The sequence below is a fragment of the Bufo bufo genome, chromosome 1, assembly GCF_905171765.1.
Source record: "Bufo bufo chromosome 1, aBufBuf1.1, whole genome shotgun sequence".
NCBI lineage: Eukaryota > Metazoa > Chordata > Amphibia > Anura > Bufonidae > Bufo > Bufo bufo.
The window spans coordinates 792,903,297-792,917,343 of record NC_053389.1 but is presented as its reverse complement, the minus strand read 5'-3'; positions in this window follow the sequence as shown (position 1 = coordinate 792,917,343).

The window sequence follows — 14,047 nt, the reverse complement described above, 5'->3', positions numbered from 1 at the left end:
AGACATTCTACTGAGTCTGTTTCATTTCTTCTTCAGCAGCAAGGAGAGAGAGCACCATATATAAGTGCTTCTTACTCCTCCTTCTAGCGACTGTTAGCGGTCTCTTCACTAGTGTTGAGCGTGAATATTCGGAAAGTGAATTTTTATCGCGAATATCGGCACTTCAAGAATTTGCGAATATTTAGAATATAGTGCTATATATTCGTAATGACGAATATTATATATTTTTTTTTTTAACACAGTACACATCAGGTGATCATCCCTCCTTTCTTCTAGCTTGTGGGCCAATGAGAAGGCTTTGTCACAGCTTAGCAACATCCCTAGCAATCAATAGAAAAGTTAGAGCCTAGTATATATTGAATAAAATGAGATTTTTTACCTTGTAAAAATCTGTGCTCTTTTTTTGTACAAGTATCAATAGAAAAGTTGCCTGCCCCTTACTATCAAGTTGCACGTATTGCGAAAAAATATGCGCATCATTATTTGCCAAAAATTTGCAAGCGCAAATATATTGGAGCACTCTATCTGCAAATAAAGCTATTCTAATGTTCTGCCGTGTCAACCATTTTCTCCAGTCTCACGAAACTTATACCAGCTTGAAAAATGTAGCCAAAGTGACCCACACCGGTATTTTGCGCACATTACACAAATGATACATTGCCGATTTTCTTAATCAAGAATATAATCTTGAATTCTCGAATTTGCAAATATATGACGAATATTCTACAAAATATTCGTGAAATATCGCAAATTCGAATATTGACCCTGCCAATCATCACCACTCTTCACTCAGACCCTCAGAACTCTCTATGCTGTATCAAAAGTTTTATGAAAACTCAATGACGCTTTAACCTTTTTGCGACCTCCACCGTACATGTATGGAGGAAGTTGGCACTTTAAAGATGATGCCTGTGACGGATCGCCTGCCACTCCGACTGGGTGCCTCCGTCGAATGATGCTCCTAGTGCTCGCCAAGGACCATCAGCACCGCACTCAACACCATAACCATCGCAAACCCCACAAACCACCGCAGCTTCGTTTGGGGTTTTGACGTACTCCACCCACCCTGGACCCAAGGCCGGGCTCCAGCTTCCAGTGGGTGAACCTCTCCTTAGTCCAGAGAGCGAAACAGGAACAGCTCTTAGAAGAGCTAGGGATTATACTCTGGAGAGTATAATGATTATAGCAATCCCCCAAACATGAGCCCAGACTTCATGAAGTGTAGAACATGACACTTTAATGCCAGCCAGTACTCACAATTTATACAATTCCACAGGCCAGAGGCACACCCCCTCTGCCTGTGATACAGTTATTTAAGACAATGGACTAACTCAGTATACATATACAGTTCAAGAGGTCTAACAACATAACTTAATCAAACATGAACAGCATGCAAACAGACATCCCCTCCCCAGTGTCTTAATGAAACAATAGGGAAAGAGGAGACACATGTGATGGGATTATCTCCTGAGTGTATCAGAGGGTGATCTACTCCTCTACACCGGAGTCGGCTACTTAATCCCATCACTAACACAATAGAACAAAGGGACAAATGAACTAACACATTCCTTGGGAGCCTCAGTGCAGAGTTAACTCTTTTTGTGTTGCTTGGTTCACCCCTGCACCTTTAATGAGCAATAGGAACGATATGGCCTATAATACTCCAAAAATAAATCAGGGTTAATAGTTTCTTGTAACCCCAAGAGACTGGGGGGGGGGGGGGGGGCATCTGAGCGATCCGGAAGCGGGAGCTGGGTAAAGAAGGGGATATGTCCGGGTTCAAAATAAATTATTCCCCTTTCCCTAAAATAAAAATACATAACCAATAAAAAATACACATCATGGGCATGTGCAAAAACACCTGTACTATTTAAATATAGCAATATTAATCCCATATGGCAAATAGCGTAACGGGGGGAAAAAAATGTCAATTCGCCATTTTTTGTCACTTCAACTCCCCCAATTTTTTTTAATAAAAAGTGGTCAAAATGTCATACACACATCAAAATGATATCACTGAAAAGTACAGATTGCCCCGCAAATAATGAGCCTTCACACAGCTCCGTACGCATAACTACAAAGTTTATAGCTGTCAGAAAATAACATAGTACATAAGGCCGAAAAAAGACATTTGTCCATCCAGTTCGGCCTGTCATCCTGCAAGTTGATCCAGAGGAAGGCAAAAAAAAACCCTGTGAGGTAGAAGCCAATTTTCCTCACTTTAGGGGAATAAAAAATTCCTTCCCGACTCCAATCAGGCAATCAGAATAACTCCCTGGATCAACGACCCCTCTCTAGTAGCTATAGCCTGTAATATTATTACGCTCCAGAAATACATCCAGGCCCCTCCTGAATTCCTTTATTGTACTCACCATCACCACCTCCTCAGGCAGAGAGTTCCATAGTCTCACTGCTCTTACCGTAAAGAATCCTCTTCTATGTTTGTGTACAAACCTTCTTTCCTCCAGACGCAGAGGATGTCCCCTCGTCACAGTCCTGGGGATAAATAGATGATGGGATAGATCTCTGTACTGACCCCTGATATATTTATACATAGTAATTAGATATCCCCTCAGTCGTCTTTTTTCTAAAGTGAATAACCCTAATTTTGATAATCTTTCACGGTACTGTAGTTGCCCCATTCCAGTTATTACTTTAGTTGCCCTCCTCTGGACCCTCTCCAGCTCTGCTATGTCTTCCTTTTTCACAGGAGCCCAGAACTGTACACAGTACTCCATGTGTGGTCTGACTAGCGATTTGTAAAGTGGTAGGACTATGTTCTCATCACCGGCAGCTATGCCCCTTTTGATGCAACACATTATCTTATTGGCCTTGGCAGCAGCTGCCTGACACTGGTTTTTACTGCTTAGTTTGCTGTTTATAAAAATTCCTAGATCCTTTTCCATGTCAGTGTTACCGAGTGTTTTACCATTTAGTATGTACGGGTGACTTGCATTATTCCTTTGCCATTTGCATAACTTTACATTTGTCAGTGTTAGGCCTCTTTCACACTTGCGTTGTCCGGATCCGTCGTGTACTCCATTTGCCGGAGGTGCCCGCCGGATCCGTAACAATGCAAGTGAACTGAAAGCATTTGAAGACGGATCCGTCTTCAAAATGCGTTCAGTGTTACTATGGCAGCCAGGACGCTATAAAAGTCCTGGTTGCCGTAGTAGTAGTGGGTTGCGGGGGAGCAGTATACTTACCGTCCGTGCGGCTCCCGGGGCGCTCCAGAATGACGTCAGAGCGCCCCATGCGCATGGATGACGTGATCCATGCGATCACGTCATCCATGCGCGTGGGGCGCCCTGAAGTCACTCTGAAGCGCCCCGGGAGCCGCACGGACGGTAAGTATACTGCTCCCCCGCTCCCCACTACACTTTACCATGGCAAACAGGACTTTAGCGTCCCGGCAGCCATGGTAACCATTCAGAAAAAGCTAAACGTCGGATCCGGTAATGCGCCGAAACGACGTTTAGCTTAAGGCCGGATCCGGATTAATGACTTTCAATGGGCATTAATTCCGGATCCGGCCTTGCGGCAAGTGTTCAGGATTTTTGGCCGGAGCAAAAAGCGCAGCATGCTGCGGTATTTTCTCCGGCCAAAAAACGTTCCGGTCCGGAACTGAAGACATCCTGATGCATCCTGAACGGATTTCTCTCCATTCAGAATGCATGGGGATAATCCTGATCAGGATTCTTCCGGCATAGAGCCCCGACGACGGAACTCTATGCCGGAACAAAACAACGCAAGTGTGAAAGAGCCCTTAAACCTCATCTGCCACTTATCTGCCCAAGCCTCCAATCTATCCAGATCCATCTGCAGCCGTATACTGTCCTCTTCCGTGTCAATTACTTTACACAGTTTAGTGTCACCTGCGAAAATTAATACTTTACTATGCAAGCCTTCTACAAGATCATTAATAAATATATTGAAGAGAATAGGGCCCAATACTGACCCCTGAGGTACCCCACTAGTGACAGTGACCCAATCTGAGTGTGTACCGTTAATAACACCCTCTGTTTTCTATCCCTCAGCCAGTTACTTACCCACATACAGATGTTTTCTCCCAGTCCGAGCATTCTCATTTTATATACTAACCTTTTATGTGGTACAGTGTCAAATGCTTTGGAGAAGTCCAGATATACGACATCCATTGATTCGCCGCGGTCAAGTCTAGAACTTACCTCCTCATAGAAACTGATTAAATTAGTCTGACATGACCGATCCCTCATGAAGCCATGCTGATATGGCGTTATTTGCTTATTTCCGTTGAGATACTCTAAGATAGCATCTCTCAGAAAACCTTCAGTTTACCCACAACAGATGTTAAACTTACCGGCCTATAGTTTCCAGGCTCTGTTTTTGGACCCTTTTTGAATATTGGCACCACATTTGCCATGCGCCAATCCTGTGGGACATTCCCTGTCAGTATAAAGTCCGCAAATATCAGAAATAAGGGTCTGGCTATGACATTACTTAATTCCCTTAGGATACGGGGGTGTATGTCATCCGGTCCTGGCGATTTGTCTATTTTATTTTTTTTAAGTCGCTGATGTACTTCTTCCTGGGTCAGACAGGACTTTTTAATGGGGAATTTATTTTTACATTCTGCATGTCATCTGACAGTTTATTTTCCTCAGTGAATACATTTGAGGAAAAAATATTTAACAGCTTTGCTTTCTCCTCGTCGCTCTCTGCGACTCCCCCCTCATTACTCTTTAAAGGGCCGACACCTTCAGATTTATACTTTTTAACATTTATATAATTGAAGAACATTTTAGGATTAGTTTTACTCTCTTTGGCAATTAATCTCTCGGTCTCTAGGTTGGCCGCTTTTATTTGTTTTTTACCTGTTCTATTTTTTTCCTTATAGTTTTTCAGTGTTTCCTCACTACCCTCCTGTTTTAGTGTTTTATATGCTTTCTTTTTGTCATTTATTGCTTTCTTTACAGTTCTATTTATCCACATTGGTTTCTTTTTGTTTCTTAACCTTTTATTCCCATACGGTATGTACCTCTCACAATGAGCTTTTAGGATGCTTTTAAAGATATCCCAGTTAGTTAGGCCTATGTATGGCCTCTCTTAGTTGGCTAAATTTAGCTTTTTTGAAGTTTGGTATTTTTGTTCCTCCCTGTAGAAATGCTCTTTTTAATGATAATTGGATAATTGGTTATTACTTTATGGTCACCATTTCCCAGGTGTCCCCCAACCTGCACGTCTGTTGTTCTGTCAGGCCTATTGGTTAATACGAAGTCCAGTATGGCCGTCCCTCTAGTCGGGTCCTGAACCAGTTAGGAAAGGTAATTGTCTTTGGTTATTACCAAGAACCTGTTTCCTTTATGAGATGTACAGGTTTCAGTTTCCCAGTCTATATCTGGGTAGTTGAAGTCCCCCATAATAACCACCTCATTATTATTTGCCGCCTCGTCTATCTCGTTTAGTAGTAGATTTTCTGTGGACTCTGGTATATTAGGTGGTTTATAGTAAACTCCTATTAGTAATTTATTGTTGTTTTTAGCTCCATGTATCTCTACCCACAGTGACCCCACATGTTCATGGCCCTCACTTATATCTTCTCGGACTGTGGGCTTTAGACAGGACTTTACATAAAGGCAGACCCCTCTCCGGTTTTGACGATCCTTTCTAAACAGACTGTAACCTTGTACATTAACCGCCCAGTCATAGCTATCATACAGCCATGTCTCAGTTATTCCCACTGTCATAGCTATCATCCAGCCATGTCTCAGTTATTCCCACTGTCATAGCTATCATCCAGCCGTGTCTCAGTTATTCCCACTGTCATAGCTATCCTCCAGCCATGTCTCAGTTATTCCCACTATGTCATAGCTATCATCCAGCCATGTCTCAGTTATTCCCACTGTCATAGCTATCATCCAGCCATGTCTCAGTTATTCCCACTGTCATAGCTATCATCCAGCCATGTCTCAGTTATTCCCACTATGTCATAGCTATCATCCAGCCATGTCTCAGTTATTCCCACTATGTCATAGCTATCATCCAGCCATGTCTCAGTTATTCCCACTGTCATAGCTATCATCCAGCCATGTCTCAGTTATTCCCACTGTCATAGCTATCATCCAGCCATGTCTCAGTTATTCCCACTGTCATAGCTATCATCCAGCCATGTCTCAGTTATTCCCACTGTCATAGCTATCATCCAGCCATGTCTCAGTTATTCCCACTATGTCATAGTCCTCACACATCACTAATTCCAGTTCCCCAGTTTTATTAGTCAGGCTTCGGGCATTAGTATACATACATTTGAGAGGTTTATGTATATTTTTTACCCTACACCTTTCCTTCTGAACTGTTCTAGTCCCTCCTTCCATTCCTCCCCCAGTCCCACTACCTTGCCCCCGGTCTCTATCTGCACTATCTTCCCCTCCTATAGTGTAATTACCCTCCCCCCCCAGTCCCTAGTTTAAACACTCCTCCAACCTTCTAGCCATCTTCTTCCCCAACACAGCTGCCCCTTCCCCATTGAGGTGCAGCCCGTCCCTATGATAGAGCCTGTTCTTCAGGAACCCAAACCCCTCAAAATGGTGATGAAAAGAAAAAATAATCTATTTTTTAGTACAATGTAAAGCTAAAAATGGAGTAAAAGCGACATAAAAAGGTAATAAAATATATTCCAGAGATGCTGGATTTTTAAGCAGTGCATCTAAGGGAGAATACCTTTATAATATGGAGTCTAATGGAGCGTGCCAGGATTTTTATTTTGTTAGATTGCTTCTGTATCACATTAGAGACATATGCAGGTACAGGATGACAATAGATTTGTCTGGATGCTGTATTACATCTCCTTACAATTCTGAGCGTGAACTCAGCTGCAATTCAGCGCAATTCATTTTATACTTTATTTATTACTGAAGGGTGCAATTTTGGATTCAGAGTGACCATTAATCCAGGTGAAAGGATCTCCTTGAGCTCTGGTTCCTGCTACTGCACTTTAGATTTTTAGTTAGTAAGACTTGTAACCACTTAATTGGATGTGCAATTAGCTCTACAATTAAGAGATGACCTCACCCTGGGCATTAACCAATGCATCTTCCACACCTGCACATACTGCAGCATGGGGAGAATTATAAATATTGCTCCTATCTCACAGTCTACAACTAAGCATAGAGATGATTCTCACACTGACATGTCTGCATCACAGGAAAAATGTAAGGGCGAGAGCAGATGGTGTGGTAAACTCGTGCGGCCATTGGTAACTGGGGTTGAGCATAGCATAGCTTTGTGTGGCCAGCCATATCATCTGGTATCCCTGAACAAGGCAACATGGCTATGGTAACCACAGGCATATTACCGCTATTTGCTTGGCAGCACCAGTACTTGTAAATTTAACCATGGCAAGTACTGGTGAAGCACGGTGGTGGTAGTGGTAATGCACATGTGGTTACTGTGGCTGGGCTGCACCATGTGCTGCACCCTAAAAGGTTTACATGAGCCATAAAAGGTAAAGCGAATACCACCTTGAGAATCATACCTGTCAGAGGGGTGTTATATAATAGGCAACCATTGAACAGTAAGTGCTAGTAGTTGATGAATTGGAAGCAGGAAAAATGGGCAAGTGTAAGGATCTGAGCGACTGTGATAAGGGCCAAAATGTGCCCACCCCTAAAAAGCTCTTACGGTACATTGGGTACGTGAGCATCAAAACTGAACTATGATTAGGAGCTTATGGTATCTCGGGAATCTTTATTCTGGCTCTGCACGCTCTGTATACCCAGACAACGGCTACCATTAAAATGCCACATATTCAATCTCAGCAGTTTTCCATCCATAATGGTACACATCAGGGATGCCCACTTTCACCTCTTCTTTTCGTGTTGTGCATTGAACCTCTGGCAGCTGCCATTAGATCCCAACCTGATATACATGGAGTTAAGGTCAATCAGGTAGAATTTAAAATATCCCTATTCGCGGATGACATTTTACTTACTTTGACTGACCTGCATGTCACTCTCCCTAATCTCTTTAAACTACTAGATTCCTATAGTAAATTGTCAGGATATAAAATAAACACCACAAAAACAGAAGCACTCCCAATAAACGTCCCTCCAGAAAGGCTATCTACTTTTCAGTCTAACTTTCACTTCAGATGGAATGATAAGGTTTTACGTTATTTGGGAGTGCAGCTGACTCCCTCTTACTCTACTTTATACACTCAAAATTTCCCGTCCCTTTTTAGAGAAATTAAGGCCCTCTTAAATAAGTGGATGTCTTTACCTATTTCCCTTTTAGGTCGTATAGCCACCGTCAAAATGTCTATTTTGCCCAAGATACTATATTTATTTGAAACACTTCCAGTTCCAGTACCTGGAAAGGAATTGAGAGCACTTCAGTCCGCAATATTAAAATTTATATGGAATGGGAAAAGACATAGAATAGCTTGTAGTACTCTTACAGCTCTTAAGACACAAGGAGGGCTGGCGGCACCAAATATCACTCGTTATTATTGGGCTACTCATCTTAGGCGCTTGCCGGCATGGTCAGCTTTATATGCATATTCTAGGTGGATGGAAATAGAGAAGCTGTGGATGGCACCTATACTTTTGTGGTCACCTATCCCACCTACGTTACTACCAAAGTTGTTGGGGCCAATGACTTTTTCATATGAGTTGTGGCGCAGGTGCAAAACACGGTTTCACTTGGCCTCTGACAACTCCTCCATGACCTCTTTTTTGTTTAACCCCTTATTTCCGACGGGTATGCGTGCATCTTTTTTCAAACCATGGTTCTCTAATAAGTTGTTCAGATTCGCCGATGTGGTAGACTATAGACACCTGCAAATGCTGCCATTTGATACACTCAGGTCCTCATTTCAGTTGCCAGATTCTGCCAACTATCAATACCTGCAGATACGACATTTTCTCCACACTGACGGCATTTGAAAAACTATGCAAACTTTCAAATTCAACTAGAGGACTCATTTCTGAGATTTATGTAATACTGCTTTCATCCTCTCCTTCCACAACCAATAAACATTCATATATGTCCAGGTGGGAGTCGATTTTAGATCGTCCTATTTCCTTCAAAGAATGGGGGCTGATTTGCAGAAGAGCTGTAATATCCTCTACTTGCACTACCCACAAGGAGAATTTGTACAAGATACTAATGTTTTGGTATCATACTCCACAATTACTGAGACACTTTGACTCCAATATTTCGGATAGGTGTTGGAGATGTGGAATAGGGGTGGGCTCCCATATACATATTTTTTGGGAATGTGTACTACTTCTTTTTTTTTTCACAATTCTTTATTGATTTTATATTGTTTCATCCATGTGTATGACATCATTGACATATCAATAATCATATCAATTTTACATCAATATTTGACAATCGTGTCAGGTTATTCAATGAACAAATAACAAGCATATTTATGTTCTAAATACAATTGTCAGTTCAACAATATTGAAACATCCAGTTACATAACCTCTCCTGTCTTCCAACTCCCACCCTCTAACCCACCCTACCGAACACCTCCCCCCTCCCGATCCTCCCCAATCTCAGCCCTACCTGAAGGGTTCTGATATGAAAAAAGAAAAAGAAAGCAAACCTAACTGCCCTATATACTCAGCCTAAATTAGTCTACCTTTAGGTGGCCTAGACCCCCCTTTAAATCTTTCGTCAGATACCAGGTGGTTAATTTGAATGGAGACATGATACGAGGATATTCTGAAACAGAGATGTAGGTAATCAGGAATTTCCTCCACCCCTGATAAAGTTTTCTACCTAGAAGTTCCTTATTTTTTAGCGCTTCAAGCCATTCTAGGGGAAATACATGCTTTAATTGAGAGATGACCATGTCCCGTGATGGGACTTTTGATTCTAACCATAGCTTCAATATGCAACGCTTTGCTACCATCAGAAGTTTATGGCCCAACAAAGTTAGATGAGAAATTCCGCCCTCTCTGCCATCACCTGTGGTTAGATTGGGTTGGACAATTGTGTGTGTGATGACCAACATTGGAGAAATTTTCCCTTTAAATCCGCTGATGTCACTTAAAATCTTACTCATCTGTGTCCAAAAATCAACCAGTAACGGACATGTCCAGAGCCCATGAAACAAATCTAACCCCACTAATTTACACTTGGGGCAAGCCAACAACCTGCCTGTATCACCTTGTTTAGCTGGGATGTTGAAGCCATAGGTTGCATGATGCAGTATTTTGATTTGCGTCTCACGCCATTGTTCATTAGTAACCGCTCGGTACAAGTCAGCTAAACCCGAACATATGTGAGGATATATATCTTCCTCACCTAACAAAGCTTTCCATTTGTCGAATATCTTTTTCCTATCCTTAGCTCTCCATTTGTCCCTAAGCAAATCATATAGTGAGGTGATTGTGGGCCTGCCCGAAGTTTTAAGGAATATGTCAAACTCATTCCTGTTCCACTCCCTGGACAAATCCTTCACAAGACTTTCGCTATAGCTCCTAATCTGCATATAAGGTAAAAAGTTTAACTTCTGTAAGCCCCACTTCTCTTCTAGTTCCTGTAAGGTGGCCCAACGATTCTCCCCTTCTTTGAACAGGTCACCTGCCTTAGTTATCCCTTTCTGAATCCACATGTCTAATAACCTGCTGCTATCACTCGCTTGAAATCCTGGGTTATGAGATAGCGGGAAATGCTTGGAAAATTGATAAGACAGTTGAAACTGTTTCCTCAGAATTTTCCATGTAAGGATCGTGTCCCTCAACATTAGTGACCTCTTAATGAATACGGGAAGCTTGGGTATACTTGTGTGTACTAACGCCATGAGATCCCAAGGTGAAGCCAGTTGTACTTCTAATTTCAGATTGGAGTAATAGGATGTTTTGTTAGCCCAAGCAAGCAGATGACGACTCAGGCATGTTAGGTTATAGCCCCTAACGTCAGGAAAATTCAGTCCCCCATGCTCCCTTCTCAACTTTAACTTGTCTAGGGAAATACGTGGCCTTTTTCCTCTCCACAGAAATCTTGTGAAGCCCCTTTCTAAACGTTGTATATCAGCATGCCTAAGTAAAAGAGGAATGGTCTGCAGCGGGTATAATAATCTGGACATCCCCATCATTTTTATAAGATGACAGCGCCCTATCAAAGAAAGCGGGAGTTTGATCCATCTATCCAAATCTGTTAATATCTTAGTGATCAATGTTGGAAAGTTCAGCTGATACAGAGAGTGAGGCTGCTGTCCCACCTTGATGCCCAAGTATGTAATATGTGACTTGGCCTTGGTGACCGGAAGTGTTTCTACCCAGAGCCGAGTATTCTTGGAATCAGGGAATAACGTTAACAGCTCACATTTTGCCATATTAACTCGATATCCTGAATATGTGCCAAACTCTTTGAGTTCTTCAAAAATTTTCATTACCTGCTCCTGAGGTTTATTTAAAAAAATAATAATGTCGTCTGCGAATAAAGCTGCCTTTAGACATTTTTTCCCCACTCTAAGCCCCTCAAAGAGGTCAGACTGGCTTAATCTCCTGGCTAACGGCTCTAAAGCCAAATTAAAAAGGAGAGGGGATAGGGGGCACCCCTGGCGTGTGCCTTTCTGTAAAGAAAAAGGATTAGAAAGAAAACCCGGTGTGTATACTCTAGCTTTGGGATTTACGTAGAGTTTGGATACAAAGTTCCTAAAATGACCAACAAACCCCATTTTGTCCAGTACCGCCTCCAGCCATGCCCACCTGACATTGTCAAAAGCCTTTTCTGCGTCAATGGTGAGCATGGCTGGAGTCTCTCCCTTCCCCTGATCCTGGCTAACCCTATCCAACACCGTTAATACAGTTTGTAAATTTGTGACTGCGGATCTCCCTTGCACAAATCCCACTTGCTCAGGGGCAATCAGGGTAGGTAATATGATCGCTAAACGATCTGCCATCACCTTTGATAGTATTTTTGTGTCCACATTAATGAGGGAGATGGGCCTGTACGACCCTCGGTGCAATGGATCCTTCCCTGCCTTTGGTAGCAATTTAATATAGGACATGTTCTCTTTATCAGGAAGCTCTTTTCCCTCTAACACCTTGTTATAAAGATTTAGAATAACTGGAGATACCTGAGTGAGCAACGCTTTGTAGTACTCCCCTGTGTACCCATCAGGGCCTGGAGCTTTGGAATTACCCAGACTACGAATAACTACCTGAAGTTCTTCTATGGATATTTTCGCATTCAACTGCGCTACCTGCTCTTGTGTGACTGATGGTAATAGTACCTTATCTAAAAGGGTATCAACCAAACTAGGACTGGTCTGGTCCACATATAAAGTTTTATAATATTCTCCCACTATTTTACTAATTCCTTCCGGGTCAGTAATCACCTTATTGTCAGAGTTTTTAAGGGCCGAGATGAACTGTGGGCGCCTCTATCCCTTTGCCAGGTTTGCTAAAAGTCGACCCGACTTGTTGCCAAACTTGTGCAAGATGGCTTCAAAAGCCAAGAATCGCAATGATTCCCTCTCTTTAGTGATCATGTCTGTCACGGGGTTCCGAAGGTGCACTCGGTCCCCCATTGCCCGCAGAACTGTTGCTTAGCTTTTGGAATGAGGTTCTGTGTTTGACCTCATTCCCAGGGCGGCTTTACTAGCTGGGTGGCTCCCTGCTCCTAGTCTGCCTTGAGCGCCGAGCTGATCACTCGGTGCTCGACTGGTTGGTCTGTCGGTCATGTGACGCTGGCCACGTCACATGACCCTCACTCCCCACTATAAATACAGGCAGCCTGCTGGCTACAGGTTGCCTGTTAATTTCTAGGTTCCTGGCTATTTGTTGGACTACTGAATATTTACCTGATCCTGTTCCCTGACGATCCTCTGCCTGCTCCTCCTGTACTGCGCATACATCCTGGTATTGTGACCTCGGCTCCCACCTGACTACTCTCTTTGGACTCCTCTTGTACTTCGCTACTCTCCTGGTATTTGACCCCAGCTTCTCCTGACCATTCTTTGCTTAATCCGTTGTACTGCGTAGCTCTCTTGGTTCTGACCCGGTCCGTTCATGTTCCGTATTTTGTCTTGTCTGTCTTCCCTGCACATATCCTAAGTTAGGGACTGCCGTCCAGTTGTCCCCTGTCATCAGGACTCGTGAGGCAAGTAGGCAGGGCCAGGGGTGAGGGTGGAGCGCAGTGGTCACTACCCTTCCCCCTGTGTGTGTGTGGACGTGACCGTTACAATGTCGAAATCACGTCGCGCTTCCACCCAAATGTTCTTATTTGCTTCAGTGGGGTTCCCTATAAAAGACGTATATGAGGACCTAACTCTTGCGCTAGCCTTCTCCTGTTGACTCGTTACCTTCTTTTTCATCCCAAACATATAGTTCATTATTCTTCCTCTCATCACTGCCTTAGAGGCGCGCCAAAATAACCCTGGATCCTCCATATGCTCCTGGTTAGCCTCCCGATACTCCTCCCACCACCCTACTAGCTTATTTTGGAAGTCCTCTCGGGATAATAGCTGAGAAGGGAACCTCCACAAGTAGTCCGGGCCCCTAGGATAATCCTCACTTAAGATTAGTTCTACAGGTGCATGATCTGCTATCACCAGATCTCCTGCCTTCGCCTGCTCTACCTTCCCTCTCAGTGAATTATGCACTAGAATATAATCTATTCGTGACCACGAATCTCTCGCATGTGAATAGAAGGTATAGCATCTTTCATCAGGGTGGAGTTGCCGCCAGGGATCTACCATCCCAGTATTCTGCAGCAATTTTGACATCACTCCATCTCGATGACCGACACCTAGCCCCCCACCGACATTGCTCTTCCTGTCCTCCAGTGCATTGAGGACCGTGTTGAAATCCCCTCCTACAATCTTATTGGGGCAGTCATCTCGCAAAATTCGTTCCTCCAGCTCCCTGTAGAATCGTGTATTGCCATGATTCGGACCATATATATTATATAAGCTATACTGGGTTTCCTGAACCTTCAACACTACATGAGCCCATCTGCCCTGGTTATCGGACTCAGAACTCAGAACTTGACAATTGAACTGCCCATTGATAAGGATCAACACCCCTGCTTTCTTGCTAATCGCTGGTGA